The sequence below is a fragment of the Marmota monax genome, unplaced genomic scaffold, assembly GCF_021218885.2.
Source record: "Marmota monax isolate L192 unplaced genomic scaffold, Marmota_monax_Labrador192_F-V1.1 WCK01_AAM20220418_F8-fsc00020, whole genome shotgun sequence".
In the NCBI taxonomy this organism is placed as follows: domain Eukaryota; kingdom Metazoa; phylum Chordata; class Mammalia; order Rodentia; family Sciuridae; genus Marmota; species Marmota monax.
In genome coordinates, this window is record NW_026692912.1 from 15,789,511 (window position 1) to 15,807,401 (window position 17,891).

A 17,891-nucleotide genomic window follows, 5' to 3' on the forward strand; every position below is an offset into this window, starting at 1 on the left:
TCAGATGTCTCATGGTTTTTCCAAAAAATGTTCAGTTGTTTTATAGGTGGACAAATATCATCCTTTTTCCTGATCCTCACTAGCCCATCAGTGTGGCAAAAAGCCTGAGAGATTCAGGTTAAAATGCACTTACTGACTAATTCAAAGTCATGATTTTGTTGTATAGTATTCCCAATGGCTTCTCATTGTTTCACATTTCCATGTCTTTTTTGTCTCCAGAAAAAGGTAACAAGAAGAGCATGAGGAGGGATAATCAGAGCAGTGTGTCCGAGTTCCTCCTCCTGGGGCTTCCCATCCAGCCAGAGCAGCAAGGCATGTACTACGCCCTGTTCCTGGGCATGTACCTGACCACGGTGCTGGGGAACCTGCTCATCATCCTGCTCATCAGGCTGGACTCTCGCCTGCACACCCCCATGTACTTCTTCCTCAGCCACTTGGCCCTCACTGACATCTCTTTCTCCTCAGTCACGGCTCCAAAGATGCTCATGAACATGCTGACGCAGACTCAATTCATCTCCTATGCTGGGTGCATTTCCCAGGAATTTTGTTTTGTTTTGTTTGCAGATCTTGACAACTTCCTTCTGACCTCAATGGCCTATGACAGGTATGTGGCCATCTGTCACCCATTGCATTATCCCAGAATCATGAGTCAGAACCTCTGCTTTCTGTTAGTAATTGTGTCTTGGGTCTTATCCTTTGCCAATGCTCTTTTGCAAACTCTACTTCTAGCCTGTCTTTCTTTCCTTAAAGACAGCACTCTCCACCACTTCTTCTGTGACCTTTCTGCCTTAGTGAAGCTGTCCAGCTCAGACACCACCATCAACCAGCTGGTTATCCTCTCTGTAGGATCATTGGTTATTGCTGTGCCATTTATCTGCATTCTGGTCTCTTATGGACACATTGGGGCCACCATCCTGAGAAGACCCTCCATTAAGGGCATCTGCAAAGCCTTGTCCACGTGTGGCTCCCACCTCTCTGTGGTTTCTCTGTACTATGGAGCAATTATTGGACTCTACCTTTTCCCTTCATCCAATAGCACTAAAGACAAAGATGTCATTGTGTCTGTATTGTACACTCTGGTCATACCCATGTTGAATCCCTTCATCTACAGTCTGAGGAATCGGGATATGAAAGGAGCTCTGAGAAACATCCTCAGAAGAGGACCATTTTCAGCATAGTGGGAATTGTCTTTTTTTTTATTAATAGGACATGAGACTTCAATACCATGCATGCTTTCTTTTCTCTCTGAATTGCTGTTTGTGAGTCTTGATGTGGCACTCTCTCTTTTCAGCATTTATTTCATTTTGGATACAGTTTCTCTCCCTGTTTAATTGTCTTATTGATCATGAAAATCCTCGGAAAGTTTACAACAAACAACTTGCACATTTTTCCTTTTCTTGTAATACCCTTTTCCTATAGACATTTAAATTTTTATGCATCCATCATTTTTAAAAAATTGGATAGTCTGTAGCCATAGATATTCAAAGCAATTTTTTTACTTTCTCAAGATAACAAAAATATATCTTTTGGTGGGTTCATGATTTTATTTTTGTGTGTAATTGTGTAATAAATGTCAAATTTATTTTTCTGAGTAACCTTAGTTAGAAACCTGGTTTTACTTTTTTTAATTCATTTTTATTTATTTATATTTATTTTTAGGGCAAACATAAAATGTTACATATATACGTATGTGTGGACACCATGTGACATTTCCTTTTATGTGTAGAAGTGCATAATGTTGAAATAAAGTATATAAATTTCTTCAAGTACACATGCCTCCTTTCTGTCCAATTGTTCTAAATAGTTTCTTCTAGTTTTTTGGAAATATATGTCATTTTATAACCTGTAGTTACATTTAGTAATCTGTAGTTACTCTGTTGTGAAACAAAGCTCAAGAATTTATTTCTTCTATATAACTATAACTTGTCACCCATCAACCAACATTTTCACCCCTACCTGCCTTATTCTCCCAAGTGGTTTCTACTATCTTATTCATTGTCTTATTCTGGGTTTCGTTGTGCTAGATGACGATAACTAGCCATACAACTTTTTCTTTCTAACTGAGAGGGCCTGGACACAAATTGAAATGAGTCGGCTTCCTATAAAATGCCAGGGCAATCAATGATCTGGACGGAATAGACCCATGTCCCCAGCAATGAACAAAAACTTGATTGGAGCTGTCCAGATTCATTGAAGGTGAACTGGATATACGATAGAGCAATCAGAGGTTTTTAAAGGTCCACCTGGTGGTGATGCGATTTGTGTCCATTCTTATGGTTCAGTCTCTCTGGTTGTGGACTAGAGAATGGCTAGGCAGGATGCAGGAACTCTAGGAAACCTGAAATGAGCTCAAGCGGGTCTTCATCTCAGTTTAATCCGACTATATTTTACTTCAAAATGTAAAAAGATACCTCCCTGGCCAAGTACATAAATGTAGTATCCTATGTTTCCATATGAAACGGTAAGGTTTTGTCATTAGTTCTTGAGAAACTGTCTCTGCTCAAGGTAAAGGAGATCAACTTCTTTCTATAAATTGATTATGGTGATAGATGCTTTTTGATTTATTATTTCCCTAATTCTAATGTTTAAATGAAGGAGGAAATTCAAATTTAAGAGGGATGTTGTCACTAGCCAAGTGCTGCTATGCTAACAAATATTTAGTGGGAGTGGAATTTAAACTACTGTGTGTGTGCAAGGTCAAATCCTGAAACCTATAAGACACTTGAATGTTTTTCAAACATAAGCAATTTTTAACCCATGTTACTAGGAAATTATATGTAAACAAAATAATGTATATGGTACATAGTTTAAGTAAATGTGTACATGTACGGTGTTGTCTTACCCCTGTATATGTGAGTGTGTTCACATGTGTATCCAGGTTTCCTAGCCCTTCTTATTGCAAAGGCTCTCTTTTCTCCAATGTTATGTTTTGGCACCTTTGTTGAAACTCAGTTGACTGTAGGCACATTGGTTTATATCTGAGTTCTGTTTCATTGGTGTATGTGTCTGTTTTTATGCCAATACTACATTGGTTTACGTTACTATTGCTTTCTATATAGTATGTCTTGAAATGAGCTATTGTGATGCCTTCAGATTTGTTTTTTTCAAGATTATATATTTTATCTTCATTGTCTGAGGTCCTATCTTCCAAGTGGTCTACTCTGTTGGTGATGCTTTCGTTTGAGCTTTTTATTTAGTTTATTATTTCTTTCATTTCAAGGATTTCTGTTGTTTTTATTTTAGCACCTCTATTTCCCTGTTGAGGTGATCTTTTGCTTTCTGTATTTGTTTATGTAGCTCCTTGTCGAAGTGATCTTTCATTGCCTATAATTGCTCTCTTATATCTTCCTTGAGTTCACAGAACATTTTAACCATGTACATTCTGAACTCCTTGTCATTTCTTCTGCTGTGGCTGCCAATGATTCTAATGATGTGGTGTCTTCATTTGTTGGGAGCATTTCCTTCCCTTGTCTTTTCATGTTGCTTGAGTGTCTTCCTTTCCAGCTCTGTGGGTCTGGATTGTTATTGTTTTTACCCTATAGGTTTATAGTGCTCTTGTAGGGTTCCAAGACCTCTCCTTTGTGGGGAAAGGCAATGTTAACAGATCCCAATACCAATAATATATAACCTATGAACAATTTGTTGGTATTAAGATGTTTACAGTTTAGTCTCAATGTACAGAAATGTTGAATTCAATTATTATCTAAAATATAATCAGTAGTTTTGTAAAAAGGTTTACAGTTTCTGGCGGTGGACAATGAACTGGGGGGTGAGGCATAGGATGATATGCTGAGGAGGTAGGATGTGAGGGTATAGAGTTAATATATCTTAGGAAGTGTGAAGGAGAAATCTAGTGAAGAGGGTTAGTAGCAAGAGAATAGACAGGAAGTAATTTAGGGTAGGCAAGTACGTGGGATGACAGTAGAGGACATAAAACAAACACACATGTGTATTTAGAAAAATACAGATGTTTAAACAGTAAAATTTGGAGGGGGGAAGAAAAATGACAGAAGAAAAAGGAAAAGAAATAAAAGGGCATTATAACACCTCTATATTATATTATTCAGATGACTCAGTCCTCAAAGTCCTATTTCATGCAAAGTTCCCGGTTTCACATATGTTGGGGGTGTGAGGGCCGGAGGATGGAAGGGTAGAAGAGAAAGTCAACAAACCAACAAACCAACCAACAAACAAGAAACTTGAAGGAAGAAGCCAGGGTTGTAGCTAGCTTTAGAGATCCGTATCTTTCCTGCTTCTCTTCTCATCCAATAGTTGGGGTCCTCCGTTGTAAGCTGGTGTCTCTGTCCTCAGGATGGCAGAGGTAATCAGGGTGGGAAGACTGGTCCTGGTGCAGGGTGCCTGAATGTGGGGAGTGGGGAGTGGCACCTGCCAGTCCCTGCAGGGAGACTGCACCTCACGGGTCTCTTTTTGGAACCGCTCATATGGCTCCAGTGCCCGGTACTATCTCCTCTCTTGCCTGGAGGTTTCCCACTTCCTGGTCTCTCCCTCTCCCCCAGCAGTTCCCAACTGAGGAAACTGAGGAAACTCTCACCCCGGGGCTCCTGTAGCCAGCTCCTTGGTGGCACTGCACACCTGTGTTGGGTTACCGCTGCGGCTGCCTGGCCGCTGGAGATGGGATCTGGGAACTGACCCCACCTAATGTGGCCAGAATGTTGAGCCAAGATGGCGGAGGTCTGCTTTCAGCGCCAGGTGTCTGGTGAGGTGGGGGGAGCGATGGCGTTGTGCTGTGGGTAGGTAGCAGCTGAGTGACCTGCGTGGGAGCGGGGCGAAGTCTTGGCGACCTGCAGATGTGTTGATAGGTGATTCCGCTGAGGCGCTCGTGGACTGGAACTTCGGGCTTTGGGGCCTGCTCCAACGGCGGGCGTCCTACTGGAACGCTGAGGCCCAGAACCCTGCTGGGGGTCACAGCGCTGGTGATTTCTGCCCAGAGCAGCTGGACAGGGGTCCTCTAACACCCTCGGAGATGGAGGATTCCCACTAGGTGAGGTCGGCTGGCGGGTGGCGCAGGGCACGGGGCTGCTCACTGCCTTCCCACCGCCATGTTCTCTCCCAGCCCAGATTTGGTTTTTGTTTTGTTTTGTTTTTGCTTTTATCCTTAAGGATGCTTGGGCTATTCAGGCTCTTTTGTACTTCCACGTAAGTTTTAGGATTCTTTTTTCTATTCTGTGAGGAATGCCAGTGGTATTTTGCTGGAGACTGCACTGAATCTTTAGATTGCTACGTAAAGTATGGACATTGTTTGTATCCACTCTTCCTATCCATAAACGTGGGAGTTCTTTCTACCTTTTAGTGTCTTCTTAACTTTCTTTCTTCAGTGTTTTAAAATCATCATCGTGGTGCTCTTTTACTTCCTTAGTTAAGTTTATTCCTTGGCGTTTTATAGTATTGTTTTGTGACTATTGTGAATGGGATCACTTTCGTAATATTTTTATCAGTTCATCTATTATTGGTACATAGAATAGCTGGTGATTTTCATATGTTATTTTTTTTTTATCCTGCTACTTTACTGAATTTATCAGTTTTAATGGTCTTTTGGAAGAGTCTTCCGACTTTCTATGTATAGAATCACATCATCTTCAAATAGAATTTGCATGCCTTTTAGTTATTTCTCTTTCCTAATTGCTTTGACAGTTAGTAGTGAGTGTGGCAAAAAAGTGACTGTGGACACTTTCGTCCTGTTCCTGATCTTAGAGGAAATGTTTTCAGCATTTCTTCATTCACTATGTTGCTAGCTAAGCTGTGTCATACGTAGGCTTTATTATGTTGAGATATGATCCTTCTATACCCGTCATAACAAGGTCTCATCATGAATTGGTCTTGAATTTTATCACATGGTTACTCTGCATCTGTTGAGATGATCATATGATTTTTGTCTTTATTTCTATTTATGTGTTACTGTTTTTGTTTTGTGTTTGTTGAACCATCCTTCAGTCCTGCAGTAAAACCAGTTTGATCATGTTGTATGATATTTTTGATGTGAACATAACAATATTCAGTCTCCTTGTAATTTGTTGAGGGTTTTTGCATATATGTTCATCAGGTATATTCACTTATAGTTTTTTTTTTTAATTTTGTTGTACCTTTTTTCAGGATTTGGTAACAGAGTAATGCTTGCCTCAGTATAAACTTTTAATTCTATGGACTGTTTTGAGAAACACTGGTATTAGTTCTTCAAAAGTTTGGTAAAATTCTGCAGTGAAGATTTTTGTCCTTGGATTTTCACTTTGGAAAGTACTGGGAAATGAGATTGATCAAATTGTGTAATGTGCATGTGCAAATATGGCAAAATAAATCCCACTATTATGTATAATTATGATGTACCAAAGAAAAATTTAAACTTATTGATTTGATCTCATTAAGTATTATTGATCTATTTAGGTTGTTATATCCTCTTGATTCAATTTTGGTAGGTCACATATATCCAGAAATCTGTCAATTTTTGTTTTTTAGCATACGTTTTCAAAAATCCCTAATCATCCTTTGAGTTTCTTTGTTATTAGTTTCAATGTCTCCTTTTTCACCTCCATTTTTTTAAATTTGGGTCTTCTTTCACTTTTTTTGTGGGTCTAGTTAAGGTTTGTCAATTTTTTTTTTTTTTTGTACAAGGATGCTTAACCACTGAGCCAAATACTTAGCTCTTTTAAGTTTTTATTTTGAAACAGGATCTCGCTAAGTTGTGAAGGGCCTTGCTAAGTTGCTAAGGCAGGCTTTGAACTTGCGATTCTCCTGTCTCAGCCTCCTGAGCACTGGGATTACAGGTGTGTTCACAGAACCTAGCAAGTTTTGCAATTTTATCTTTTCAAAGACCCAAGTCTTTGTTTCATTGACCCATTGTATATATATATATATATATATATATATATATATATATATATATATATATATATATTTTGCTCTGATCTTTATTATTTATTTCCTATCAATAATTCTGGATTTGATTTCTTTTTCTAAGTTTCCTGAGATACATCATTGTATCACTTATTCAAAATCCTTCTTTTTTCTTGATGTAGGCACTCATTGCTTTAAACTTTTTTCTTAGTACTGCTTTGCTTGTGTCTTACATGTTTTGGTATATTCTGTTTCCATTTTCATTTGCTTAGGAATTTTAAATTTTCATCTGACTTCCTCAGTGACCCACTGTTTATTCAGAATCCGTGTATTTTCCCAAATCTAAATTTTCTGTTGTGGTTGCTTTCTAGTGGGACATGGTTGGGGCTTTTATTCTTGATTATTTCAGTGGTCATGCCTGACAGGGATCAAGCAGAGACAGATCGTGACTGTAGCCAGGCAGAATTCCTCCCAGCTGAGGTAGCTGCGGGAGCAGGGAAGAAAAGAACACATTAGTACCGGGCAGTTTCTCTCTAGACCTTTTTAGCTCAGAGCCCTGTTGACAGGTTGACAGCCACAGGTGGGATGTGCTCAAGACTGACCCAGGAGGCCCCTGGGGACTGGAGATCAGTGAAACCACACAGTTCTTTCTCTGCCTTGTCAGTGGTACCGTGTGAATTCCTGAGAGCAGGGTGTCGAGAACTATGTGTGCCATTGCCTTCACTGCTGGCACCCACATGAAATCCCATGTCATGGACTATGCTCCTCGTCTCAGAGGGTAGGCTCCTGATCCTCTGGTTCTTATGGGTTTCACCCTCTGTCCAAACCTGTGACCCAACAACTGCTCTCTAGAATGCAGTACTCTCAGTGGGTTTGTGTCATCATTACCCTACAGAGTTAAATTTTCTTCATCTCGTAGCTACCCAGTGAGCCAGGGCAGTGGATATCTGTGGGGTCTCAGAAATGGGAACATGCAGGGGTTTCTGACCACTGGAGCAGTCCAAATTTAGACAGTAAGTTTCTTTCTGAGATGGTTCCTGGCTATAGCACCCTGGTAGTTTTCTGGGTACCCCAGGTTTTTTTTTTAAGCTACTAAAAGTATTTTTTTTTAATTTTCCTTACAATGCTGCTGTCATAAGTATCTGGATTTTCAAGGTTTCCACTTTTTTCCAGTTGATTGTGGGTATTCTAGCAAGACGATGTACCTCAATAAGCAGCTGTATATTTATTGCTTTGGCTCTTATTTGTGGAAGAGCAGGTACGGGTTGGGTACCTCTATTCGGTCATCCTCCCAAATTTATTATTTTTTGATACTAGAGATTTAGCCTAGGGGCACTTTACAACTGAATTACTTGCCCATCCCTTTTTATTTTATTTTATCTTTATTTTTGAGCAGGGTCTCCCTAAGTTACTGATGTTGGCCTCGAAATTGCAACAATCTTTCTATTAACCTCTAAATTGCTGAGATGATAAGTGTGCATCACCATACCCAGCCTAACTTTATTTTTGATAAACAAAACCTAGTTTTGTTTCTAGTTTTAGAAACAATCTAACTATGTATCAACTGGGGAAGGATAATGGATTATCGTACGTTCCTTCTGTGGAATAATATAGAATAACACAGAAAAAAAATGAATCTCTGATATTTAAAATATAGACTTACTTTCACAACGTTGAGTGAAAACCATTATGTATACAGATTAACAAATGAATGATTCTATTAGATGAAGTTGAAAAATGTGCAAAGTTAATCAGTGATGATAGAAATTAGGAGACCATTTACCCTCAGGAAGGCACAGACTGTGAGAAAAAGAAAGCTTTCTGAGATGTTGGAAATTATCTATACTTGTCCTGAGTGATCATTTCATTAGTGTAATATATCAGTCAGGTTCTTCCTAGGCGAAAGAACCAGTAGGATATGTATACTATGGTTATGAAAGGGGATATATTAGAATGATCTGTATTATCAAAAATCCAGATAATGCCACAATGGCCGTTTGCATGCTGCAGAACTGGAGGAACCAGTAGTTGCTTAGTTCAAGTAGCTGGAGCCTTGAGGAACTAATGTTGAAGCCCCAGTTTGAGACTGAAAGCCTGGGAACTCCCTAGAGAATTGCTGCTCAGGGCCCGTGTCTGAAGAGTGAAGGAGCCAGATCATGATGTCAGGTGATGCTGACAGCAGCAATCAAAGCACCCACTCAAGAAGAATCAAGCTTGCATACACCTCAGCTTCCTCCTTCCTCCACTTTTTGTTCCATCTGGGCCCCAAGCCTATTGGACAATGCCACCCATGTTCAGGGAAGGTCCCTCCTCAGTTGCTGTTCTACATGCCAATCATCTCTAGAAACACCTTCATAGACACTCCCAGAAGTCTTATTTCTGGGTGTTTTACTCTTTTTTTTTTTACCACAGTGATCAAAAGATCTGACAAAAACAATTTTAGAGGGCTGGGGATGTGGCTCAAGCGGTAGCGCGCTCGCCTGGCATGTGTGCGGCCCGGGTTCGATCCTCAGCACCACATACAAACAGAGATGTTGTGTCTGCTGAAAACTAAAAAATAAATATTAAAAAATTCTCTCTCTCTCTCTCTCTCTCTCTCTCTTTAAAAAAAACAATTTTAGAGGAGGAAAAGTTTATTTAGGGCTCATAGTTTCAGAAGTCTCAGTTAATGGAGACTCCATTGATCTGGGCCAGAGGTGAGGCAGATCATCAAGGCAGGAACAGCTTAGAACACAAAATTATATATTACTTTGGTATATCCCCAAAGGTTTGTCTCCAGTGACCCACCTTCTTCAGCCACACCCTATTTACCTACAGTTACCACCCAGTTAATCCATATTGGTGGAGTAATCCTTTGATTAGGTTACGCTTCCCATGACCTAATTATTTCACCTCTGAACATTTTTGCATTGTCTCATACGTGAACTTTGGGGCATGCTTCATATTGAAACCATAATACTAGGCATCTTCAATCAAGTTGACAATCCAGATTAATCATCACAAGTATACAAATGAAAAAAGTTAAGAATTGGAAAATTAAATGGGGCTGGGGATGTGGCTCAAGCAGTAGCGCGCTCACCTGGCATAGGCGAGGCGCTGGATTCGATCCTCAGCACCACATACAAACAAAAATGTTGTGACTGCCAAAAAATAAAAATAAATATTAAAATATTCTCTCTCTCTTTCTCTCTCTCTCTCTTAAAAAAAAATTGGAAAGTTAAAATTTATGTGTTAAAAAGTATGTTATACCTCAATGAATATTGTCAAGAAATGAAAGTCTTGTTCCTTACTTTAGAGGAGATGCTTTCATTTTGTTTTCTCCATTCAGTATGATGTTGGCTTTGAGGTTGTTAAATATAGCCTTTATAATGTTGATGTCAGTTCCTTCTATTGTTAGTTTCTCTAGCATTTTTAACATGAATGGATGCTGGTTTTTATCAAAGCCTTTTTCTACATTTATTAAGACAATCATATGATTCTTGTCCAGATTCTCAGGCTATCCAAAGATCTTGAATATGTTAGAGATTAAATTTCACCTCCATTAAAATATCATATCACTAATTATGATGACAAATTCTATTTTATGTTGTGACTTCTTTTTGGCAAATGTATTACATAGAGGATTATTAATTAATTGCACATTTCTTGACGATCATATGATTCTTGTCCATCTTTAATTCTATTTATGTGAATTAAAGATGAATTACATTTGGTGATGAATTACATTTGGTGATTTACATATGAACCAACCTTGCATTCCTTAGATGAAACCCACATGATTGTGGGGTACTATGTAATAAAAAATTTTCAGGATTCAGAAGAATGAGAGAAGCTTGATGTAGAAGAGGATACAGATGAAGTTCTTCCAGAAAATGATATCTAGTACCTGAGAAAGTAGTAATGATATTTGTTAATACAATGAGATCCTTTTTTCTATACTGTTAATCAAATAAGAAATATAGCAGTCATAGATTTACTTTTTACCCTTACACATGTAAGGAAAGAGGGAGGTGCAATGATGTCTTTGGTTTGAGAAGGAAATGTTGTCAATCCTTTGCTTCTAGGAAAACAGGTAGGTTGGTTGGATCTTTGTCACCATGGAGCCAGATGGTCAACCGTGATCTTTGGGAGCCACCCCGGAGCTACTTTAGCATCTGTACTGGACTTGAGCCAAGAAGATTTTCGACTTGCATTGCAGCTGCACAATGGCCATGATCTCTGTCTTTGCTCAGCTAGGAAGTTTGCTCTCCTGTAGTCAGGAGTTGGGTTGGACAGCCCACCTCCTGTCTTATTTGGTGAAGAACATTCTATGGACAACCTTTGTTTCAAGTTTCCCCATATGTAATAAAGCAAACGTGGCCTCTCACTCCCTCTTTTTTCCAGTGGGGAAGCTTGACCCCTAAAGTGGTAGGGACATCCACCCCCACTTTCCAAAATTACATCCGTGTGTGTCCTGTGGTCTTTTCCTCACCTTCTTTTTTCTTAGCTTTATTTCTCCGCCAGCCTACTCCTCGCAGAGGAACTGCGTTTCCACCACCCATGCGGGATGTGGGTGGGAATGATCTAAAGGCTTGAGAAGCCATTCCTGAGGTCTAACTATCTTATGGGAATCCTTCACTCAAATGCCAGTTTCAATTAGAGATTTGATATACTATAAGCAGAACCATATAATATTTATAAAATTTATAAAACCATAATATTTATAAAACTCACATATCTTCCCACCTTGAATAATGACCATATGATATTAATTTTTCACCAGACATTGAAGAAATGCAGTTGTTGATGTATGGAATGAATTTGGAATCAATTCTGTAAGGGGCTTAGTGGAAAGCTGATATTGAATGGTTATTTTGTGGTATCATGAGAATCTTGTAATGGAATACTGACACTATAGCTTTTTGACACGAGAGATTTGTAGAAACTGTATTCCATTTCCCAGATCTAGTGGTGACTATATTTTCCCCTCTTTTCATCAGAGAATTTAGGTGATAGTTTTAAAATAACATGGGATTCAGAACCAACACACTTGGATTATCACACTCAACCTCCACCCTGTTTTTTGATGACCTCTGATTCACATTTACCCCAAAGCAAACTGAGAAGGCTTTTTGATTCATCAGGTTCCTAACAGCTGCTCTGTGGTTATTGTCATTGTTTTTAAGGGAAGAGGGTGAATTCTCTTAGGCCAACTTTAATAGGGAGTTCTTCTCCCAAGGGAAGCAAAGGAAATGTCTCTAATTTGGAGCTAGGGATGGAGGGATTGCCTCTAGGATCTTTCCATGGTTTGTAAAATTATTACACTAATTGTGAACAAGTGTTTATCTATATATCTATGTTGTTTCACTCTGAAGGGATGACTCTTCTGACCATTGCTATGGAACTTTGAGCCCTTTGGAGACTCTACTTACTTCACTGCATTTCATGTCTTTTAAAGGGAAATGGAAGAATGTTCCCATAGCTAGTACCTGAAGGTAACTGTGCTCATGATCTAATGACCGGTCAGAGTCGGGGTAGAATTGGCAGTCAGTGGTATGATGTGTGTGTGTGTGTGTGTGTGTGTGTGTGTGTGTTTGTCATAAAGCACTCAGGGCCTATAGTCTTTATGAGAAAAGTTTGGTTATGTTAATGGCTAGAGAACTTATTTGACCTCTGTTTCTTTTTAGTTGTATATAACCCCAGAATATACTCTGACATTGTCACTAAATTATGGAACTCAACCCACTCCAATTCAATCCCCGTAACTCTCCCTGACTCCCTGCTCCTCTCCTTCCACTCCACCAATCTCTGTTCAATCCTTTTACTCTTTCCTTTTTTTTGAAATGGTGTCCTGTGGATATACCTATGCAGGAGCCCATGGTGCCATGTTCATGCATGCACCCACGAAAATTCAGTTAGATGGATTACACTGTCTTCCCTTTTCCTGTCCCCTTTCCCTCCCCCTCAATCCTCTTCATCTAGTGTACTAACCTTTCTTCTATTTTGATGACATGGATGTGTTTGTAGGTGTGTGTATGCATCCACGTTCATGGAGTGCAGCTGGTTCCTAGACTCCACCACTCCTCACATACCTCCTTGTGGAGTAATTTACCTTCAACTAAGTGTCTATCCAAATTTTGAGAAGATAAGGCAGAATCAAGTTTCCATGTAGAACAGTGAATCTCTAAATGATCTTATATTTCATTTTTGAGAGTATATTTGTAAAAACATTTCTCCTTTGGTGTACCTTCAACCCCACTAGGTCTTTTGGGAAGTTCCTTGAAATTTTATACCAAATCCCTGTAATTTTACTCATATCCTCTGCCACAATCCAGGTTTTATTTTGTATCTAAACTGCTACCATAACCTCCTATTCAGATTCCTGCTGACTCTATGGCTGTGTTGTAATCTGATCTCTAACCAGCAGACAGACGACTACTTAAAATTTTTATTTGCTTTTCTTCAATCTGAGTTTAAGTGAGCTATTTCTCTGAGAATAGAATTGAAACAATCTATTTTAGCAGAAAAGTCCTTATAACTGATTCTGAATAGTTCCTCACGCCATAACTTTTTCAGGATGACCATAATCTTGACCACAATCCTTTTTTGGTTCATCAACGGCTCTAGCCCTGTCATTTACAAATACATAATTGGAAATGCCTATTTTTATGTCTGTCATGTGACTTTTCTTCTATTAAGAACTCCTTTTAAAGAACACATAGGAATCAACTTCCTCATCTGCTTGGCCTCTTCTAATTCAATGTCTTTCAATGTCATGACTCTACATTTCCTCCACTTTTATTTCTAGGAAATTATCCTATGGATATATAGGCTAGTTGTCAAAATCTCATATGAACAATGTAATTCATATCAGTATTGTTAGAAATAGCAAAAATATAAGGAACAACCTACATGCCAAACCGACAGCTAATGGTGATTTTTCATTGTGATAAACTTAATAGTTACTAACCTGTTAATCAGTCACATAACTCAATGTATTATTAATCTCAGGTAACAATAGCATATCAACAAAAATTTTAACTTACTTTGCTGAAAAATGTAAAAACTTTATAGAGTTTCAATCAAGTTGAGAGAATTGGTACATTAATGCAAACTTTACTTAACCCAAATGGGTGATGAGTCCAATCTTGAAACATCTCTCTAGCTCTCAAAGACAAAAGATGCTCAGAGTGAGTGAGTCTTTATATGATACAGATTCTAATTTCAATAGCACATCCTGCTGTCTTTTCCTATCATGTTATGATTGTTCCAATGGAAGGTGTAAAACAAACTGACTTGAAGGAGAAAGAGAAATGAATGATTAGCAAAGTAGAAGAAATGTTAAAGTTATAACAAGAAAAGTAAAATTAAGAATCTTTGATACAAGAAGTTAGGAATGAAATAAAGGAAGAGGTTTTATTTTATTATTCTAGACAGACACTTAAAAAGAACTTCTTCATTGAGAGATCCTAGATGTGACTGTAAAAGTTAAATATTTTCTGAGTACTTAAATAGCAATGATCTGCTTTGAGCTCAGGGAACAAATGTGACTGGGAAGTGGGAATTTGGATCAAAATTGTTGAGTGCTAAAGAATTTTCTTAAAGGCAGACCTGATGGACTGGTTACAAGGAAAGTCAACAGACATTTAATGTTATTGGCATAGATTCTTGCCCTGGATGACCTTCATGGACTTGATACAGATGATATGTCCACCAACTCCACAGTTCCTGATATCTTGATCCAAAGCAGCCACTGGATTCTCTTCAATTGATAGGATCCCTGGAATTAAAGCATTAGCTAACTTGTGTTTAAGAGGAATGGAGAACGTTAAGAAAGGCCAACAAACCATTAGTGTTTATCTACAAATTTTTTATTAACTAGTTACTGACCTAGCCTTGCAACTAACTCTAATCTCACATTTCCATCATGGACTCCCCAAGTGGGTATGATCTGATGATATTCAGATACTCCATGCTTTCTTCAAAATATATTGTGTTGCTTTCTAGGTATACAAATAATATCCTTTTTTTTTTTTCTGAGCCATTACTAGTTTACTAGTGTGGCAAAAGCTCACCATATACAATTAAAACACACATACTAAGTAGTTGAAAACTCTGCTTTAATTTTGTAATAGTCAAAATCACTTCTCATTCTTTCCCATTTCCATCTCTTCTTCTCCAACAAAAGAGAGGAAGAATATGAGGAGGGATAATCAGAGCAGCGTGTCCGAGTTCCTCCTCCTGGGGCTCCCCATCCAGCCAGAGCAGCAAGGCATGTACTACGCCCTGTTCCTGGGCATGTACCTGACCACGGTGCTGGGGAACCTGCTCATCATCCTGCTCATGAGGCTGGACTCTCGCCTGCACACCCCCATGTACTTCTTCCTCAGCCACTTGGCCCTCACTGACATCTCTTTCTCCTCAGTCACGGCTCCAAAGATGCTCATGAACATGCTGACGCAGACTCAATCCATCTCCTATGCTGGGTGCATTTCCCAGGACTTTTTTTTCTTATTGTTTGGGGGTCTCGATAGCTTCCTTCTGACCTCCATGGCCTATGACAGATATGTGGCCACGTGCCACCCCCTGCACTACACCACCATCATGAATGACAGCCTCATTTTCCTGCTAGTCATTGTGTCCTGGGTTTTATCCTTTGCCAGTGCCTTTGTGCACACCCTCCTCCTAGCCCGTCTTTCATTCTGTGGAGACAACACTCTCCACCACTTCTTCTGTGACCTCTCTGCCTTACTCAAGCTGTCCAGCTCAGACACCACTGTCAATGAGCTGGTCATCCTCACTCTAGGAACAGTGGTCATTACTCTGCCATTTATATGCATTTTGATCTCTTATGGCCGCATTGGGGCCACCATCCTGAGAAGACCCTCTATCAAGGGCATCTGCAAAGCCTAGTCCACATGTGGCTCCCACCTCTCTGTGGTTTCTCTGTACTATGGAGCCATTATTGCACTCTATATTGTCCCCTCATCCAATAGCACTAATGACAAGGTTGTCATTGTGTCTGTGTTGTACACTCTGGTCACCCCCATGCTGAATCCCTTCATCTACAGTCTGAGGAATCGAGATATTAAAGGAGCTCTGAGGAACATCCTCAGGAGAGGACCATTTGCAGCATGATGGAAATTATCTTTCTTATTAACTAAATATGACATGTTTCAAATCCAAATTCCTCACATACATTCTTTCCACTCGGAATTGCTGTTTCTTTATAAATCTTGATGTGGCAGTTTTTATTCCACCATGTTTCATTTTGGATGTAGTTTTTGTCTTGTTTTAATTGTCTGTAGATCTTCAAAATCTTGGGAAAGATTTTTTTGCAAACATACATGCACAATTACTTTTCTCTAATTTTTTTCCAGTTCATAATGTATTCTTTCTCTAGGAACATTTAAAATTTTTATGTGGTCACAGCTTTTATCTCTGTTCTCCCTTTTGACAGTTTATAGGCTTTGATAGACTTTTGTAGCAAAGCTTTTCCTTTTCCTTTCTTATGATAAATATATTTTCTGGTAGGTTCATGGTCTCATTTTTGTGTCTAATTTTGTGTTACATTTGGAATTTACTTTTGCTAGTAAGTTTAATGAGAAATGTAGTTAAATCTTTGTTTATAATTTCTTATTCACTTTTTTAATTTACACATAAAATTTTGGTATGTATTCATGGTATGCCATAGGTGCTTTGATACATGTGTACATTGTGTATTATTCAAATGATGGTAAGCACATTTCTTTCCTTGAACACTTTTTATATTCTCTGTGGTCAAACATTTAAAAGTCTATATTCTAGCTTTCTTGAAGTATATACAATATTATCATTAACTCTAGTCAACCTGTGCAATCCAACAGCCCAGATTATTCTTCCTATGTATCAATGAAGTAGCTATTGACCAAACCTTCCTCATTTCTCCTTTCTTCTGTTCTCCCCAACTGCTTGTATTTCCTTAACCATTGCCCAAATTATTTTTAATTTTGTTATTAGTGTGACTATATCTAGGCCCATGATATTTTTTTTTTCTCAAAGAGTGTGGCCCTTGTTACAGATTGAAATGAGACAGTTTTCTGTAAAAGGTCAGCACAATGGTCCAGATCAAATGGGTACAAGACCCAAGTGGTGAACAGTGGTGAACTTGGTCATCCCTCTGCCTAGGTTCTATCAAGGTCACATGGGGGTAAGGCAAGCGTTGAGAGTAGAGATTATTACAAGGCCTTCCAGGAGATGCTATCATTATGGGAAATTAGTCTTTTCCATTAAGGGTGTTCAACCTCTTTGGGATGGGTTGGAGAGAATGGCTAAGCAGGGTATCAAGAAGTCAGGCCACCTGAACTGAGTTCAAGTAGAAATTCAGCACAGTTTAATCCAATCATATTTGATTTTAAAATGAAGAAAAATACTTTCTTGCCCAACTCATAAATCTAGTGTCTTGTGTTTCCATCTGAAATAGTTTTGTCTTTAGCCTTTAAGAAACTGCTTCTGCTAAAGGCCAATGTACTTAGCTTCATTGCTGTAAGTTGGTAACTGTGAGAGATGTTTCCATATTCCTTTAACTCTAGTATTTGATATAAAGGAGAGAATTCATATTTCAGGGACATTTGGTAACTATCCATGGGTTATTAAGCTACCTATATTTAGATGAATTGTATTCATACTAAATGTGTGAATCAAATCCTGAGACATAAGACACTTGGATATTTTTAACTTGAGTTTTTATTTTACTGGAAATTTTACTTTAATAGTTATAAAACATTGAGATAACAGATGAAAATATTCAGTTTAAATATATAAATGAATACATAATATATTTTACATATATATGTGCATGGGTCTTGATATGTGACATGATAACATTATAAATAATTTATAGAAATAGTCACTTAAAAAGTTGTAGGTTTAAACAAAAACTAAATACTGTTGAAGCTCCTTCAGTAGTCCTTCATCAACGATATTTCCTTTCTTCTTGAGGGTAGCCAGTATCTTCACTCTTTTCAATATATGCTTGGGTTTCTCTAGGGTTTTAATACTTCTTCAGTGATCCATAAATTTTG

At 38.5% G+C, this 17,891-nt stretch overlaps 1 pseudogene; it reads left to right on the forward strand.

The window, feature by feature from the left end:
* Nucleotides 1-239: 239 nt before the first annotated feature.
* Nucleotides 240-15,966, forward strand: LOC124097319 (olfactory receptor 1J21-like; annotated as a pseudogene).
* The last annotated feature ends 1,925 nt before the right edge of the window (nucleotides 15,967-17,891 follow it).